Raw genomic sequence first — 19,783 nt, forward strand, 5'->3', positions numbered from 1 at the left:
ACATGTTTTAACTTATTTCATTCTTACAATAATCTTTTTGAGGTGTGTATTTTATTATTCCAATTTTACGGATGAAGACATGATTCCCACATAAGAATTTGTCCAAGGTCACACAACTAGTTAAGTGGCAGAGCTGAGGTTAGAACCAAGGCAGTCTGGTACCTGTGTCCAAAATCTTAATCATTATGCTATATTCATTTATGCATAGTGAAAAATAAAATGAATAACTTAAGTCCAAAATAGTGATTGAGAAGGGCAAAACAAATCAATTAAGTGAAAACATTATATACTGAAATTATTTTTCCTTTCCTGTCCATAAATAAGAAAATTCAGACATAGATTTTATATATAGACTATGACAAATCTTTATTGCTTTTAATAACACCCATTCTTGCCTTATACATTATATCACATCTTTAATGCATAGACTTAAAAAAAAACTAGCTGCTGCTGTACTAGAACAATAAATCTATTGTTGAGCCTAGTATATTAAATTAATATATCATGGATCTATTATATATTCCTTTTTTGTTTTTAATTTATTTTTTCCATATTGGGTCTTCGTTGCTGCGCGAGGGCCTTCTCTAGTTGCAGCGAGCAGGGGCTACCCTTTGCTGCAGTGCATGTGCTTCTCACTGCAGCGCATGTGCTTCTCACTGCAGCGGCCTCTCCCATTGCAGATCATAGGCTCCAGGCACGCAGGCCTCAGTAGTTGCGGCACGCAGGCCCAGCAGCTGTGACTCGCGCGCTCTAGAGCGCAGGCTGAGTAGTTGTGGCGCACGGGCTTCATTGCTTCGTGTCATGTGGGATCTTCCCGGATCAGGGCTTGAACCCATGTCCCCTGCATTGGCAGGCGGATTCTTAACCACTGCCCCACCAGGGAAGTCCCTTTTTTTTAAAAAAAAAATTATTTATTTATTTGGCTGCCCCGGGTCTTAGTTGCGGCACATGGGAATTTTGTTGCCATGTGCAGGATCTTTTTAGTTGCAACATGTGGGATCTAGTTCCTTGACCAGGGATTGAACCCAGTCCCCTGCATTGGGAGCTCAGAGTCTTAGCCACTGGACCACCAGGGAAGTCCCCCTATTATGTATTCTTACAAGATTAACTTTTTCTCCAGTAGTATAAAATGGTTGAAATTAGTGATAGTTATAATTTTTTTTTTGCGGTACGCAGGCCTCTCACTGTTGTGGCCTCTCCCGTTGCGGAGCACAGGCTCCGGACGCGCAGGCTCAGCGGCCACGGCTCACGGGCCCAGCTGCTCCACGGCATGTGGGATCTTCCCGGACTGGGGCACGAACCCGTGTCCCCTGCATCGGCAGGCGGACTCTCAACCACTGCGCCACCAGGGAAGCCCGATGGTTATAATTTAAATGAAGGAAATAATTCACTTTGCAGTACAGATAGAAAAACAGGGCTCCCTGGTGGCGCAGTGGTTAAGAATCCGCCTGACAATTCAGGGTGCACATGTTCGAGCCCTGGTCTGGGAAGATCCCACATGCTGCGGAGCAACTAAGCCCGTGCACCACAACTACTAAGCCTGCGCTCCAGGGCCCGTGAGCAACATATACTGAGCCCACGTGCTGCAACTACTGAAGCCCACGTGCCTAGAGCCCGTGCTTGGCAACAAGAGAAGCCACTGCAATGAGAAGCCCATGCACCACAGCAAAGAGTAGACTCTGCTCGCCGCAACTAGAGAAAGCCCGTGCGCAGCAATGAAGACCCAATGCAGCCAAAATAAATAAATAAATAAATAAATTTAAAAAGAAAGAAAGAAAAACAGGTGACTTCATAAATGGGGAATATAATGTTGATTTTCTTTACCTTATTTTTAATTGTCTTTATGATTTACCAGTAGCAATTTAGTTAGTTTCAGTTTTCATTACATTATGGAATTTGTTAGAAAGCAGTAGAAGGAAGAAAAGAGGCCGAATATTTAGAAGTATTACCGATGAGTGGTTTATAAAACTCATTTTAAGAGTGATTTACGGGAATTCCCTTGTGGTCCAGTGGTTAGGACTCTGTGCTTTCACTGCCAGGGCCTGGGTTCGATCCCTGGTTGGGGAACTAAGATCCTGCAAGCTTCACGGCCCAGCCAAAAAAAAAGAGTGATTTATATGATGGTTGTAATCTAAATATGCAGTTCATTTGCTAACTGCTCCAAACCCTGTGATCCTAGAGGTTCTGGGAAGATCATAAGGACATGCTGTGGGAGAAAAAAGTGTGCAACAATCTTCGTAGCTCCTTTTATGGCAGAATATTTTCTCCCAGAGTTAAGCTGCAGGAGGTAATATATCTGAAGTGCTTGTTGAAGTATAAAGTTCTGTATTGATATTAGTTGTGACTTGTCTAAGGTCATGTGTGGTATATTTGCTACAGAACTGTAAGTTAGAAATTTTTTCAGTTGTCTGCAAAGTAAAATATATCATATTTTTAAAGAACATATTCATTTTAGCTCACTCCACTAAGAATATATTTGTAGTACTAATTTGGCACTGGGTTCTTCAGTTATTATAATGTTGCTTTTAATGAACATATATGCTATTTATTACAGCTGAGGTTGGCATTTTATCTCCTTTTTTGGGCAGATTAATTTTTTTGAGAGGAAAGTACAACTATTAATATTCACTCAACAAGTATGGTCAAAATAAAGTATAGGGTAGCCCCCAGACAGAATCCTGTTTGTTCATTTTTTTTTTTTTTTTTTTTGCGGTATGCGGGCCTCTCACTGTTGTGGCCTCTCCCGTTGCGGAGCACAGGCTCTGGACGCGCAGGCTCAGTGGCCATGGCTCACGGGCCCAGCCGCTCCGCGGCATGTGGGATCTTCCCAGACCCGGGCACGAACCCGTGTCCCCTGCATTGGCAGGCGGACTCTCAACCACTGCGCCACCAGGGAAGCCCTGTTTGTTCATTTTTACAACCCTTTGGGTTACATTTTGGATTTAGCATTGAATGCATCATCTTTCCTTTAATTTGAACATTACATCTGTGTACACACCTGTAAGCACTATTATAATATGAAAAGCTGTCCCCCTGCATTTTTGGATATTATGAATTTGGGCAGATTTTAAAAATAATTTTTAGGCTGAAAAATTCATATAATGAAATTTATGTTTCTTTAAAGCAGCAGTTGAGTGTAAAAGGTAAACGCTTACTTGAACAGCCTCATTTAAATATCTTTTACCTTTTTTGTGTTATAAAAACAACTGTAATTCCTAATTTGTAAAAATTTTCTTAAAATAATTTGCTAAGCAGTTGGTTAAATTTCTTTGAAAGTATATTTGTTGAATTATTCATAATTAACTAAAACTGGTTACAGTGATATAATGTTCCATACAGCATATAATATTCCTCACCATTTTTCTTGATAGTATTGGTTAATGTTCACTCTCAGGAAGCCCCTTAGATCATGCTTTATCTCCTTTGTACTTTTGTGATCCTTATGGGGTTATGGAATATAATAATATGACCTTCTATCTTATAAAAATAGACTGAACTATTTCTGAAAGAAGTGTAATAGCAGAGCTGCAGCAAGAGAGGCTTTCACAGGGTTGATAGGCTGTGAAACTGTTGAATGGACTTTGGTTTCAAAGACATCTGTTTTAAATTAATCTTGGTCAGATACATGCCATTGTAGACAATTCAAATGCAATTGACTTTCTGACCTTAGAACAAAGAAATACCATACAATAATTTTTTTCAGTATAAAATTAATTTTTTTGAGTCTTAGTTGCTGTAGTATAGTACTGGAGCTCACTGAAAGACAATGGAGGAGGGTATTTGACATTTTATTGATTTTTTAAGGAAAGCTTGATTTTAGGGAATTGAAAATGTGTATGGAGGAACGTAGGCCATTCTGGAAGCCAACATGTAGAAGTTGTTCCATTGGCAGCATTTTTCAATAACAATTAATTGTTTGAATAAATCCTTGTGTTGAAATTTCTTAGTTCTACACAATGTTCTTTGTTGTTTTTTTTTTTGGCTGCACCGGGTCTTCATTACTGCACTCGGACTTTGTCTACCTGCGGTGAATGGGGGCTACTCTTCATTGCAGTGCGCAGGCTTCTCATCGTGGTGGCTTTTCTTGTTGCTGAGCACGGGCTCTAGGCACGTGGGCTTCAGTAGTTGCAACCCATGGGCTCAGTAGTTTTGGCTCACGGACTCTAGAGTGCAGTCTCAGTAGTTGTGGCGCATGGTCTTAGTTGCTCTGCGGCATGTGGGATCTTCCCGGACCAGGGCTTGAACCTGTGTTCCCTGCATTGGCAGGCGGATTCTTTTATTTTTATTTTTTTTAACATCTTTATTGGAGTATAATTGCTTTACAGTGGTGTGTAAGTTTCTGCTTTATAACAAACTGAATCAGCCATACATATACATATATCCCCATATCTCCTCCCCCTTGTGTCTCCCTGCCATCCTCCCTATCCTACCCCTCTAGGTGGTCACAAAGCACCGAGCTGACCTCCCTGTGCTATGCAGGTGCTTCCCACTAGCTATCTATTTTACATTTGGTAGTGTATATATGTCCATGTCACTCTCTTACTTCGTCCCAGCTTACCCTTCCCCCTCCCCATGTCCTCAAGTCCATTCTCTACGTCTGAGTCTATTCCCTTCTTGCCCCTAGGTCCCTCATGACCTTCTTTTTTTTTTTTTTTAGATTCCATATATATGTGTTAGCATATGGTGTTCTTTCTTTCTGACTTCACTCTGTATGACAGACTCTAGGTCCATCCACCTCACTAAGATAACACAATTTCGAGTCTTTTTGTGGCTGAGTAATATTCCATTGTATATATGTGCCACATCTTTTTTTGCGGGATGGGTGCATGTATCTTTTATTTTTTTATTTTTATTTTATTTTTAAACATCTTTAATGCAGTATAATTGCTTTTCAATGGTATGTTAGTTTCTGCTTTACAACAAAGTGAATCAGTTATACATATACATATGTCCCCATATCTCCTCCCTCTTGCGTCTCCCTCCCTCCTACCCTCCCTATCCCACCCCTCTGGGTGGTCACAAAGCACCGAACTGATCTCCCTTTGCTATACGGCCGCTTCCCACTAGGCATCTATTTTACGTTTGGTAGTGTATATATGTCCATGCCACTCTTTCACTTTTTTTTTTTTTTTTTTTTTTGCGGTATGTGGGCCTCTCACTGCTGCGGCCTCTCCCGTTGTGGAGCACAGCCTCCGGATGCGCAGGCTCAGCGGCCATGGCTCATGGGCCCAGACGCTCCGCGGCATGTGGGATCTTCCCGGACTGAGGCACGAACCCGTGTCCCCTGCATCGGCAGGCGGACGCTCAACCATTGCGCCACCAGGGAAGCCCCCACTCTCTCACTTTGTCCTAGCTTACCCTTCCACCTCCCCGTATCTGCAAGTCCATTCTCTAGTAGGTCTGTGTCTTTATTCCCATCTTGCCCCTAAGTTCTTCATGACCATTTTTTTTTTTTAGATTCCATATATATGTGTTAGCATATGCTGTTTGTTCTTCTCTTTCTGACTTACATCACTCTGTATGACAGACTCTAGGTGCAGCCACCTCACTACAAATAACTCAATTTCGTTTCCTTTTATGGCTGAGTAATATTCAATTGTATATATGTGCCACATCTTCTTTATACACTCGTCTGTTGATGGACATTGAGGTTGCTTCCATGTCCTGGCTATTGTAAATAGAGCTTCAATGAACATTTTGGTACATGACTCTTTTTGAATTATGGTTTTCTCAGGGTATATGGCCAGTAGTGGGATTGCTGGGTCATATGGTAGTTATATTTTTAGTTTTTTAAGAAACTCCATACTGTTCTCCATAGTGGCTGTATCAGTTTACATTCCCACCAACAATGCGAGAGGGTTCCCTTTTCACCACACCCTGTCTAGCATTTATTGTTTGTAGATTTTTTGATGATGGCCATTCTGACTGGTGTGATGTGATACCTCATTGTGGGTTTTTTTTTTTTTTTTTTTTTTTTTTTGCCATACGCGGGCCTCTCACTGTTGTGGCCTCTCCCGTTGCGGAGCACAGGCTCCGGACGCGCAGGCTCAGCGGCCATGGCTCACGGGCCCAGCCGCTCCGCGGCATGGGTGATCTTCCCGGACCAGGGCACAAACTGGTGTCCCCTGCATTGGCAGGCGGACTCTCAACCACTGCGCCACCAGGGAAGCCCTCTCATTGTAGTTTTGATTTGCATTTCTCTAATGATTAGTGATGTTGAGCATTCTTTCATGTGCTTGTTGACAATCTGTATATCTTCTTGGGAGAAATGTCTGTTTAGGTCTTCTGCCCATTTTTGGATTGGGTTGTTTTTTTTTTGATATTTAGTTGCATGAGCTGCTTGTAAAGTTTGGGGATTAATCTTTCTCAGTTGCTTCATTTGCAAATATTTTCTCCCATTCTGATGGTTGTCTTTTCGTCTTATGTTTTCCTTTGCTGTGCAAAAGCTTTTAAGTTTCATTAGGTCCCATTTGTTTATTTTTGTTTTTATTTCCATTTTTCTAGGAGGTAGGTCAAAAAGGATCTTGCTGTGATTTATGTCATAGAGTGTTCTGCCTATGTTTTCCTCTAAGAGTTTGATAGTGTCTGGCCTTACATTTAGGTCTTTAATCCATTTTGAGTTTATTTTTGTGTATGGTGTTAGGGAGTGTTGTAATTTCATTCTTTTACATGTAGCTGTCCAGTTTTCCCCGCACCACTTATTGAAGAGGCTGTCTTTTCTCCAGTGTATATTCTTGTCTCCTTTATCAAAGATAAGGTGACCATATGTGCGTGGGTTTATCTCTGGGTTTTCTATCCTGTTCCACTGATCTATATTTCTGTTTTTGTGCCAGTACCATACTATCTTGATTAATGTAGCTTTGTAGTATAGTCTCATGCCCTGGAGCCTGATTCCTCCTGCTCCATTTTTCTTTCTCAAGATTGCTTTGGCTATTTGGGGTCTTATCTGTTCCCATGCAAATTGTGAAATTTTTCGTTCTAGTTCTGTGAAAATTGCCTTTGGTAGTTTGATAGGGATTGCATTGAATCTGTAGATTGCTTTGGGTAGTATAGTCATTTTCACAATGTTGATTCTTCTAATCCAGGAACATGGTATATCTCTCCATCTCTTTGTATCATCATTAATTTCTTTCATCGGTATCTTCTCATTTTCTGCATACAGGTCTTTTGTCTCCCTAGGTAGGTTTATTCCTAGGTGTTTTATTCTTTTTGTTGCAGTGGTAAATGTGAGTGTTTCCTTAATTTCTCTTTCAGATTTTTTCATCATTACTGTATAGGAATGCAAGAGATTTCTGAGCATTAATGGTGTATCCTGCTACTTTACCAAATTCATTGATTAGCTCTAGTAGTTTTCTGATAGCATCTTCAGGATTCTCTATGTATAGTATCATGTCATCTGCAAACAGTGACAGCTTTACTTCATCTTTTCCAATTTGGATTCTTTTTATTTCTTTTTCTTCTCTGATTGCTGTGGCTAAAACTATGTTGAATAATAGTGGTGAGAGTGGACAACCTTGTCTCGTTCCTGATCTTAGTGGAAATGGTTTCAGTTTTTCACCATTGAGAACGATGTTGGCTGTGGGTTTGTCATAAATGGGCTCTATTATGTTGAGGTAAATTGCCTCTATGCCTACTTTCTGGAGGGTTTTTATCATAAATGGGTGTTGATTTTTGTGGAAAGCTTTTTCTACATCTATTGAGACGATCTTACGGTTTTTATCCTTCAGTTAATATGGTTTATCACATTGATTGATTTGCGTATTTTGAAAAATCCTTGCATTCCTGTAATAAACCCCACTTGATCATGGTGTATGATCCTTTTAATGTGCTGTTGGATTCTGTTTGCTAGTATTTTGTTGAGGATTTTGCATCTATGTTCATTAGTGATATTGACCTGTAGTTTTCTTTCTTTGTGACATCTTTGTCTGGTTTTTGTATCAGGGTGATGAAGGCCTCATAAAATGAGTTTGGGAGTATTCTTCCCTCTGCTATAATTTGGAAGAGTTTGAGAAGGAAAGGTATTAGCTCTCCTCTAAATGTTTGATAGAATTTGCCTGTGAAGCCATCTGGTCCTGGGCTTTTGTTTGTTGGAAGATTTTTAATCACAGTCTCAATTTCAGTGCTTGTGATTGGTCTGTTTATATTTCCTATTTCTAACTGGTTCAGTCTTGGAAGGTTGTGCATTTCTAAGAATTTGTCCATTTCTTTTAGGTTGACCATTTTGTTGGCATATAGTTGCTTGTAATAATCTCTCATGATCTTTTGTATTTATGCAGTGTCAGTTGTTACTTCTTTTTCATTTCTAATTCTATTGATTTGAGTCTTCTCCCTTTTTTCTTCTTGATGAGTCTGGCTAATGGTTTATCAATTTTGTTTATCTTCTCAAAGAACCAGCTTTTAGTTTTATTGATCTTTGCTATCATTTCCTTTATTTCTTTTTCATTTATTTCTGATCTGACCTTTATGATTTCTTTCCTTCTGCTAACTTTGGGTTTTTTTTGTTCTTCTTTCTCTAATTGCTTTAGTTGTAAGTTTAGGTTGTTTAGTTGAGATGTTTCTTGTTTTTTGAGGTAGGATTGTATTGCTATAGACTTCCCTCTAAGAACTGCTTTTGCTGCATCCCATAGGTTTTGGGTCGTTGTGTTGTCATTGTCATTTGTTTCTAGGTATTTTTTGATTTCCTCTTTGATTTGTTCAGTGATCTCTTGATTATTAAGTAGTGTATTGTTTAGCCTCCATATGTTTGGATTTTGTCCAGATTTTTTCCTATAATTGATATCTAGTCTCATAGCATTGTGATCAGAAAGATATTTGACATGATTTCAACTTGCTTGAATTTACCAAGGTTTGCTTTGTGACCCAAGATATGATCTATCCTGGAGAACGTTCCATGAGCACTTGAGAAGAAAGTGTATTCCCCTGTTTTTGGATGGAATGTCGTATAAATATCAATTAAGTCCATCTTGTTTAATGTATCATTTAAAGCTTGTGTCTCCTTATTTATTTTCATTTCGGATGATGTGTACATTGGTGAAAGTGGGGTGTTAAAGTCCTCTACTATGATTGTGTTACTGTTGATTTCCCCTTTCATGGCTGTTAGCATTTGCCTTATGTATTGAGGTACTCCTATGTTGGGTGCATAAATATTTATAATTTTTATATCTTCTTCTTGGATTGATCCCTTGATCATTATGTAGTGTCCTTCTTTGTCTCTTGTAATAGTCTTTAGTTTAAAGTCTATTTTGCCTGATGTGAGAATTGCTACTCCAGCTTTCTTTTGATTTCCGTTTGTATGGAATATCTTTTTCCATTCCCTCACTTTCAGTCTGTATGTTTCCCTAGGTCTGAAGTGGGTCTCTTGTAGACAGCATATATACGGGTCTTGTTTTTGTATCCCTTCAGCCAGTCTATGTCTTCTGGTTGGAGCATTTAATCCATTTACATAAGGTAGTTATCAATATGTATGTTCCTATTACCATTTTCTTAATTGTTTTGGGTTTGTTATTGTAGGTCTTTTCCTTCTCTTGTGTTTCCTGCATGGAGAAGTTCCTCTAGCATTTGTTGCAAAGCTGATTTGGTGGTGCTGAATTCTCTTAGCTTTTGCTTGTCTGTAAAGGTTTTAATTTCTCCATCAAATCTGAAAGAGATCCTTGCTGGGTAGAGTCATCTTGGTTGTAGGTTTTTCCCTTTCATCACTTTAAATATATCCTGCCACTCCCTTCTGGCTTGCAGAGTTGTTGCTAAAAGATCAGCTGTTAATGGCAGGTGGATTCTTAACCACTGCGCCACCAGGGAATTGCCTACACACTGTTAAATGTGTCTTTTTTTAAAAAAAAAAAATCAATGTAGAGTGGATGTGAAATATATATGATCTGTGAAGAAAATGATTGCTGTATTATGAGATAAATGTAATTACTTTTCAATAATCATGTGACATAATGTAAGTGCAGTACTGTGCTATAAATATTGGCAATTCTCCAGTCATTTTTAACTTAATAAGAAATTATTTCAGGGACATTGAGTATATAACATGTCTTTTAAAAATTAAAACTGTCTTCTGGGGTTCCCTGGTGGCGCAGTGGTTGAGAGTCTGCCTGCCGATGCAGGGGACGCGGGTTCGTGCCCCGGTCCAGGAAGATCCCACATGCCGCAGAGCAGCTAGGCCTGTGAGCCATGGCCACTGAGCCTGCGCGTCCGGAGCCTGTGCTCCGCAACGGGAGAGGCCACAACAGTGAGAGGCCCACGTACCGCAAAAAATAAATAAATAAATAAATAAAAAATAAAATAAAATAAAAATTAAAACTGTCTTCTAATTTATGTAGTTACCTATTCTTAGGACTTAAATATTTACTTCCTAAATGTGATTTGGTATGTTTTTGAGTGAGGTGGGAGGGATTATGATTAATCCCTTTACTCTTGAGGATTCAAAAAGAATTATTTCTTAAAATAACTTTGTTTTTTAAAAAGTTACATACTAATTAATTACAAGAACATATAAAAGTACAGCAAAAAAAGGTAAAAGTCAGCTGAACATCCTTCCAGATAACTTTTCCAACAACAGAGCAAAATAAACAAATGAGACCTAATCAAACTTACAAGCTTTTGCACAGTAAAGGAAACCATAAACAAAATGAAAAGACAACCTATGGGATGGGAAAAAGTATTTGCAAATGATGTGACTGACAAGGGCTTAACTTCCAAAATATGCAAATAGCTCATACAGCTCAATAACAGAAAAGCAAACAACCCAATCAAAAATGGGCAGAAGACCTAAATGGATATTTCTCCAAAGAAGACATAGAGATGGCCAATGACCACATGAAAAGATGCTCAAGAACGCTAATTATTAGAGAAATACAAATCAAAACTATAATGAGGTACCACCTCACACTGGTCAGAATGGCCATTATTACAAAGTCTACAAATAACAAATGCTGCAGAGGGCATGGAATAAAGGGTACCCTCTTATACTACTGTTAGGAATGTAAATTGGTACAGACATTCTGGAAAACAGTATGGAGGTTCCTCAAAAAACTAAAAATACAGTTACCATATGATCCAGCAATCCCAATCCTGTGCATATATCTAGAGAAAACTCTAATTCAAAAAGATACAAGTACCCCAAGTGTTCATAGCAGCACTATTTACAATAGCCAAGACATGGAAGCAACCTACATGTCCATCGACAGATGAATGGATAAAGAAGATGTGACATACACACACACACACACACACACACACACACACACACACACACACACACAATGGAATACTACTCAGCCATAAAAAGAATGAAATAGTGCCATTTGCAACTACTTGGGTGGACCTAGAGATTATCATACTAAGTGAAATAAGTCAGAAAGAGAAGGACAGATACCATGTGATTTCACTTTTATGTGGAAACTAAGATAGGACACAAATGAACTTATCTATGAAACAGAAACAGACTCACAGAAATAGAGAATAGGCTTGTGGTTGCCAAGGGGGAAAGCAGGAGGAAGGGATAAATTAGGAGTATGGGATTAAAGATGCAAACTACTATATGTAGGGACTTCCCTGGTGGTCCAGTGGTTAAGACTCTGTGCTCCCAATGGAGGGGGCCCAGGTTCGATCCCTTTTCAGGGAACTAGATCTCACATGAGCAACTAAAGATCCTGTGTGCTGCAACGAAGATCCTGCACGCCACGAGGAAATCCTGCACACGGTAACGAAGATCCCGCGTGCCGCAGTAAGACCTGGCACAGCCCAATAAATATTAAAAAAACAAAAACAGCGATTCCCTGGTGGCGCAGTGGTTGAGAGTCCACCTGCCGATGCAGGGGATGCGGGTTCGTGGCCCGGTCTGGGATGATCCCACATGCCGCGGAGCGGCTGGGCCCGTGAGCCATGGCCGCTGAGCTTGCGCGTCCGGAGGCTGTGCTCCGCAACGGGCGAGGCCACAGCAGTGAGAGGCCCACGTACCGCAAAAAAAAAAAACAAAACAAAAAAACAGAAAAACTACTATATGTAAAATAGATAACAAGGTCCTGCTGTATGGCACAGGGAACTATATTTAATATCCTGTAATATTCCATAATGGAAAAGAATATGAAAAAGAATACATATATGTGTATAACTCAATCACTTCACTATACACTAGAAAGTAACACATTATAAATCAACTCTACTTCAATATAAGAAAAAAACAATTGGATTAAAAAAAAATCCTATCAACACTGAAAAAAAGAAATTCCAAATGTGTCACTAGCTCCTTGGTCTTGATTAAGTTACTTACTTTATTTAGGTAACAACATCCTTGTCTGTAATATAGGGTCATAATACCTACCTCTTAGAATTGTTGTAAGGATATTTAATGAGAGGTTACTATATGCCCACCTCTGTGCTACATGCATTATCTCATTTCGAGGAGTAGAAGCATTCATTTCCTGGGGAAGCAAATGTGGGAAGGACATTCCAAGCAGAAGGAACTAAATGTACAGCTTACAAGGTAAAAGAATGTGTGAAACAATGTGATGTTTTTGAGAAGTGATGACTATAGCACATGTGTAAAGGGAAAGCATAAGAGAGATGATGGGAATTGAAAGGAAATTTAACTTGAACCCAGATCATCAAGGGTCTGTCTTTCTAAGGAGTTTAGAATATATCCTGTAAAGCAGATAGCACAAATTCAGTTGTTTATGGGGAGCCAGGCAGGTAAGGTACTTGAATGAATTGAAGTGGATAAGGATTGTGGTAAACTGGAAATCACAAATCACATATGCCCTGTCTTATCTAGGTGTCCTGTCCTCTGCTCCAGCACAGTTTTCTATGTGGAAATTTGGGCCTAGTGTTGCTGAATTTTCTGATTTTTTGAAGAGAAGTTACATATCCATATTTTTAATATGAAATCATATTTTCAAAGCACCTGTGTGTGTGTGGAAAAAAACCCTTCATCTTTTTTTTTTTTTTTTTTTTTGGCCGTACGCGGGCCTCTCACTGTTGTGGCCTCTCCCATTGCGGAGCACAGGCTCTGGACGCGCAGGCTCAGCGGCGATGGCTCACAGGCCCAGCTGCTCTGCGGCATGTGGGATCCTCCCGGACCGGGGCATGAACCCGCATCCCCTGCATCGGCAGGCAGACTCTCAACCACTGCACCACCAGGGAAGCCCCCTTCATCTTTATTTTTTACTCAATCTGTAGGCTATCAGTTTATGGCCTCTGCTGTAGATAGATGGGAAGCCATACAAGCTTTTTAATAACAAGGGTGGTGACATGGCCAGATTTGATCTTGAGATAGATCATTCTCGCCTCAGTGTGGAGAATGGATTGGTGAGAATAAAGAATGGACGTGGAAGGCTATTGTAATAGATAGAAAAAGTGAGAGAAGTGGCTAGTTTAAGGCAGTGGCATAGGGCTGGAAGTGGGAGTGGGAGATGAATTGAAGAGCTCACTTCAGTGCCGTGCTTCCCAATATTTTCATTTCCACAGACCATTGTGGATTTACTGTTTGGAAAGATTTATGTCTTGCAAGTAAGACATAATAAACAACAATAACATAGTAAACAACAATAACAAATAACTAATATTATTGATCACTTACTATGTGCTAAAAGTATTCTGTGCTAAGGGCTTTATACACTTACTTAAGCCTCATAGCAGTGATATAAGATAGATAATATTACCATCTCCATTTTACAAATGAAAGGAATGAGATTTAGAAGAGTTAACTTGCTTGACTAGTAAACCAAGGGGGCAGAATTTAGATCCAGAACCTGAAATTTTTTATAGAACAAATAAATATAGGAACAATAAAGCAAGTTCTGTACTGTATAATAACAATTATAGTAATTACTAGAACTGAATTAGCTTATTTATAGGAAGTTATTAGCACAACTTTTACATAAACATTATTATGTTGAAGTTTTTCTGTAAAAATGTTTTTTGGGTTAAACCTATTTTTATGTGAATTTCTGTAAGAGATGAGATACAACTAACTCTGGTGTAGATGGGATTTAGTACAATTGTATTTGCAATAGCATGTTATTTAAATTTTCCACATGCTATAACAGATGACTTAGCACAACACAATTTGAATTTTTCACCTTATTCTTTTCAATTTTACCTCCAGATGAATTTCATTTGATTTAGCTACTTTTAGGTTCAGCCTTATTTTGAATATGTTACTGAACTAGAATAAAAGAAAGATATATTACTCTCTTCCCAGGATCCCTAATTCTTTATGGTTTCCACTATTGCCATGATTTTTACCATTGTGAGAATTCAAATTTTTATAGAGTTTTACGGTGTAAGAATTGCAGTTCAGCTATTTAAGGCAGCAATTGCCATATTATCATAGAACTAAAATCAGAAAAGAATGGAACTAACATTTATTGAAAACGTTTTATATGCCAGATATGTCTAAATCCATTGTCTAAATCATCACAACAACCCTATAAAGGTAAGTGGTGTCTCTGTTTTACAGATGGAAAAAAATGCCCCCAAAGTTAAATACCTTGCTCAAATTCCCACAGCTAGTTATAGGTAAAGCCAGGATTTAAATCCAAATCTATCTGATTTCAAATAGAGAAGTTCTGTAGAATTACTTAAAAACTATAAGCAACTCAGTCCATAAATACTTGTCACCTGGGATAATATTTGCCAAACATATGTTGACTAAAGATTGGCATCGAGATATATAAAGAACTCTTGCAATTCAGTAATAAGACAAGCAACCCAATATAATATGGGCAAAAGATGTAAACAAACACATCACAAAGATTATGCTATACAAATGGTTAATAAGCACAATAAAAAGCACTCAACATTATTAGTCATCAGGGAAGTGTAAATTAAAACCACAATGAGATAGTATTACTACATTCCCACCAGAATGGCTAAAATTAAAAAGCCAAATATGGATAAGGATGTGGAGTAATCAGAAGTCTTACACATTATTTTTGGGAATATAAAATGGTATAACCACTTTGGACAATGGTCTACAGATACACCTACCCTATGATCAGAAATTCCACTCAAGTATTTACTCAAAATAAATGAAAGTACATTTCAAAAATGTCAACAAAGGGACTTCCCTGATGGTCCAGTGGGTAAGACGCCGCACTACCAATGCAGGGAGCCTGAGTTTGATCCATGGTCGGGGAACTAGATCCCTCATGCATGCTGCAACTAAGAGTCCACATGCCCCAACTAAGAGTCTGTGTGCTGCAACTAAGAGTCTGCATGCTGCAACTAAAGATCCCACATGCAGCGATGAAGATCCTGCATGCCGCAACTAAGACCCGATGCAGCCAAAAAAAAAAAAAAAAAAAGATGTCAACAAAAACCATGTACAAGAATGTTCATGGCAGCTTTAGTTGTAGTAGCCCCAAACTGGAAACAGCCTTGTTGTGCATGAACAGAAGGATGACTAAATAAACTGTTATATTCATACAATGGACTACTACTCAGCAATAAAAAGGAGCAAACTGGGGGTGGGATGAACTGGGAGATTGGGATTGACATGTATACACTACTGTGTATAAAATAGATAACTAATGAGAATCTACTATATAGCACAAGGAACTCTGCTTAGTGCTCTGTGGTGACCTAAATGGGACGGGAATCCAAAAAAGAGGGGATATATGTGTACGTATGGCTGATTCACTTTGCTGTACAGAAACTGACACAGCACTGTAAAGCAACTATACTCCAATAAAAAAAAAATAAAGTCAGCTTTGTTTGATGGTAATTTTTTTAAAAAAGAGCAAACTACTGATATGTGCAACAACATGAGTACATCTCAAAAATACTATGCTATGTGAAAAAGCCTCACTCAAAAGAGAGCATGTTGTTTGATTTTATTTATTTATTATTTATTTATTTATTTATTTTTTAACATCTTTATTGGAGTATAATTGCTTTATAATGGTGTGTTAGTTTCTGCTTTATAACAAAGTGAATCAGTTATACATACACATATATCCTCATATCTCTCCCCTCCTGTGCCTCCCTCCCTCCCACCCTCCCTATCCCACCCCTCTAGGTGGTCACAGAGCACCGAGCTGATCTCCCTGTGCTATGCGGCTGCTTCCCACTAGCTCTCTGTTTTATGTTTGGTAGTGTATATATGTCCATGCCACTCTCTCACTTTTTCACAGCTTACCCTTCCCCCTCCCCATATCTTAAAGTCCATTCTCTAGTATGTCTGTGTCTTTATTCCCATCTTACCCCTAGGTTCTTCATGACTTTTTTTTTTCTTAGATTCCATATATATGTGTTAGCATACGGTATTTGTTTTTCTCTTTCTGACTTACTTCATTCTGTATGACAGACTCTAGGTCCATCTACCTCACTACAAATAACTCAATTTTGTTTCTTTTTATGGCTGAGTAATATTCCATTGTATATATGTGCCACGCCTTCTTTATCCATGTTGTTTGATTTTATTATAGGAAGTTCTAAAATAGGCAAAACTAATCAATCATTAAAAAAAAATATCAGAACACTGGTTGCCTCTGGAGGGGATTGAGTGGTAAGGGGCATGAGAAAACTTCCTGGGGTAATGGTAAGGTTTTATATCTTTGATTGCTTTTTAAAATTTCATTGTTCGGTGCAAGTGCATATAAGTACAATGGATTTTTGTGTATTGATCTCGTAACCTTGCTGAACTTGTTTATTTTTCTCTAATAGTTTCTGTGTAGGTTCCTCAGGATTTTCTATATATAAGATCATTCCATCTGTAAATAGAGATAGTAGTTTTACTTCTTCCCTCCCAGCTTGAATGCCTTTTATTTCTTTTCTTTGCCTAGTCACCCTTTCTCAGTCACCTTTGCAGTCTGTTTCTATTCTATCCAACCTCGGTATAATTAACTGCCTTCTGGGTGTGTCCACTTACGTATCTCTTTAGATCATCAACCTCACTATGTCCAAGACTGAACTCATTGTTTCTGTCAAAGTCTTCTTCCTCTAGAGTCCCCTGTCTTGGTAGTGACATCACATCCAACTAATTGTTTAGCCAGAAAACTGAGAATCATCCTTGACTCCTCCATTTTCCTTACCCATCATATCTAATTCACCACTAAGTCCTGATGGTCCTGCTTCCTAAATCTCTTGAATCTGTCTAAAACGTATCCTTTCTGCTACCACTACCCTTGGCCAAACTACCATCATGTCTGGCCAGGACTGTTGCACTTGCTTAACTGGTTCCTCCAGAAGCTACTCTTGACTTTCACTTACCTATTCTTCACATTTTTGTCAGCATGATCTTTCTGAAAAGACAAATGTGATCATGTCACTGCCCTACTTAAAACATTCTTAAGCCTTCCTGTTCAAGTCCAGCATGGACTGAGTCCCTGCCTGCTTGCTTCCCATTACTCTTTGAATTAAGATCAAAATACGGTCTGTGAGGCCTTGCAAGTATGGCCTCTGCCTACTTTCCCAGACATTCATTGTTACACTGGCTTTCTTTTGCTTCCTTGAACCAGATACCTATTGAACTTTAAGTACCAAAGGGCAGGGATCATATACCAGTGTATACTCAGGGCCTGACACATGGTTAGGTACCAGTAAATGTTAGTTGAGTAATTACAGATTATGTGCCAAGGCGGAGATGGATATGTTCATTATCTTAATTGTGATGATGGTTTCATGTATGTAGGTCAAAACTTTTGTCAAACTTAATATGTCAAACGTAACCTATTGTACACTTTAAATAGGTACAGTTTATTGCATGTTAATTTTTTCTCAATAAAGCTGCTAAATAAACACCTATGTTCCTTTTTAGGGTCTTGGCACATTCTTTTTTCTTTTTTATAGATTTATTTTATTTATTTATTTGTTTGTTTGTTTGGCTGTGCTGGGTCTTCGTTGCTGTGCGTGGGCTTTCTCTAGTTGCGGCGAGCAGGGGCTACTCTTTGTTGCGGTGCACGGGCTTCTCATTGTGGTGGTTTCTTTTGTTGCGGAGCACGGGCTCTAGGCGCGCGGGCTTCAGTAGTTGTGGCACGTGGGCTCAGTAGTTGTGGCTCGCAGGCTCTAGAGCGCAGGCACAGTAGTTGTGGCACACAGGCTTAGTTGCTCCGCAGCATGTGGGATCTTCCCGGACCAGGGCTCGAACCCGTGTCCCCTGCATTGGCAGGCGGATTCTTATCCACCGCGCCACCAGGGAAGCCCCAGCACATTCTTTTTATTTGTAATCTTCTTTTGCTCTTCTTTGCTCACCTAATTCCTACCTATTTTTTAGTCTTTGCTTAAATATATTTCTTCAGGATCTAGCTTGGAATCCCCCTTCATATCCCCCTAGATTAATTCTGCCTATTACATATCCTATCCTTCAGAGCATTTCTCATAATTATGCATAATTATGTAGTATTTGTTTAATGTCATCTTTTCACCTAAACTGTAATCTTCATGAGGATTGGGACCATGCCTTTCTTGTTCATTAATGTATATCCTAGGGATGTATTATAGGCACTGAAATATTTGTTGACTGAATTAACAATTATGTATCCATTTATTTATTCTGCATATATCCATTGAGCCCTACCAGGAACCAGGTACTATTCTAGGTTCTGGAGTTACAGCAGTGAACAAAACAGACCAAAAAAAATCTCTGCACTCATGGAATTTACATTTAAGAGTCAGGACACAGGGCTTCCCTGGTGGCGCAGTGGTTGAGAGTCCGCCTGCTGATGCAGGGGACACGGGTTCGTGCCCCAGTCCGGGAAGATCCCACATGCCACGGAGTGGCTAGGCCCGTGAGCCATGGCCGCTGAGCCTGCGCATCTGGAGCCTGTGCTCTGCAACGGGAGAGGCCACAACAGTGATAGGCCTGCATACCGCCAGAAAAAAAAAGAGTCAGGACACAGACAGTTAAATAGTCAGGTGGTGGTAAACACTGTGGAGAAAAATAGAGCAGGGAAGGGGAATAAGTGGTGCTGAGGCATGTGGAGAATTGTCTCATTGCTCTTAGAGACCTATAGGGATTAGAATCTGGTCATTGAGGGATGACCTAGGAGCTCTGGACTCCTTGGAGTGGTGGGGCATAAAGGGCATTATGAGATTAGTCTTGAAGGTCTCAAGGCAATTAGTGGAAGTTGTGAGTGTTGAACAATGGGAGGATCAGGAATCTTGCTAGGATCACACAGAATCCTTGGTTCCTTCTGTTCATCCTGCGAACAGTGATGTGGAAGCTTAGGTGTTGTATCTAGAGCACACAGAGTACTGAATGCTTCCCTTGATTGTTGGTGATAGATTTGTAAAGTACCAACCACCAGCAAGATTCTTTGGGAAAAACAAAAACAATCTATCTGACTTTAATCTCTCCCTGCTCTCAAGGAACTCACAATCTAGTTGACAAGACGTATATGTAGAAAAATAATTATGATATAAAATAGAATATAGTAAGAGTAATAGCAGAAATACAAATGTACTACAGGATTGAAGAAGGCGAGAATAATTGCAAAGGTGTAGGGGCAGAAAGGAAGCTGGAAGGTAAAACAAGGTAGTGGAAGGACAAGATTTCAACCAGCAGAAATGATAGGAAGTTGCATCTTAAGCAAATGAACGTCTCTATTTGGATGCCTTTATTCTACCCCAAACTCAGCATGTGTGTGTGTTAAGCCAGTTATTCCCCACAAACTCTGATCTTTCTCCTAATTTCCCTGTTTGTGATCATTCTCCCTAATATTCAGACTATAAATGTTATAACCACCTTTGTTTCTCTCTTCCTCTAAAATAATAACCACCACAATGACTACCGTTTATTGGTTAATCGCAGTGAGCCAGACTCCGCTAAATCTTTCACATA

The 19,783-nt window shown here is 39.3% G+C and overlaps 1 protein-coding gene across 1 annotated transcript in view; it reads left to right on the forward strand.

The window, feature by feature from the left end:
- The window catches only part of ZSWIM5 (zinc finger SWIM-type containing 5), a 262,868-nt gene that overhangs the window by 34,698 nt on the left and 208,387 nt on the right, over positions 1-19,783 (forward strand). The gene's annotated exons all lie outside the window — the stretch shown is intronic.

This window comes from Globicephala melas, chromosome 1 (assembly GCF_963455315.2).
Source record: "Globicephala melas chromosome 1, mGloMel1.2, whole genome shotgun sequence".
NCBI classification, from domain to species: domain Eukaryota; kingdom Metazoa; phylum Chordata; class Mammalia; order Artiodactyla; family Delphinidae; genus Globicephala; species Globicephala melas.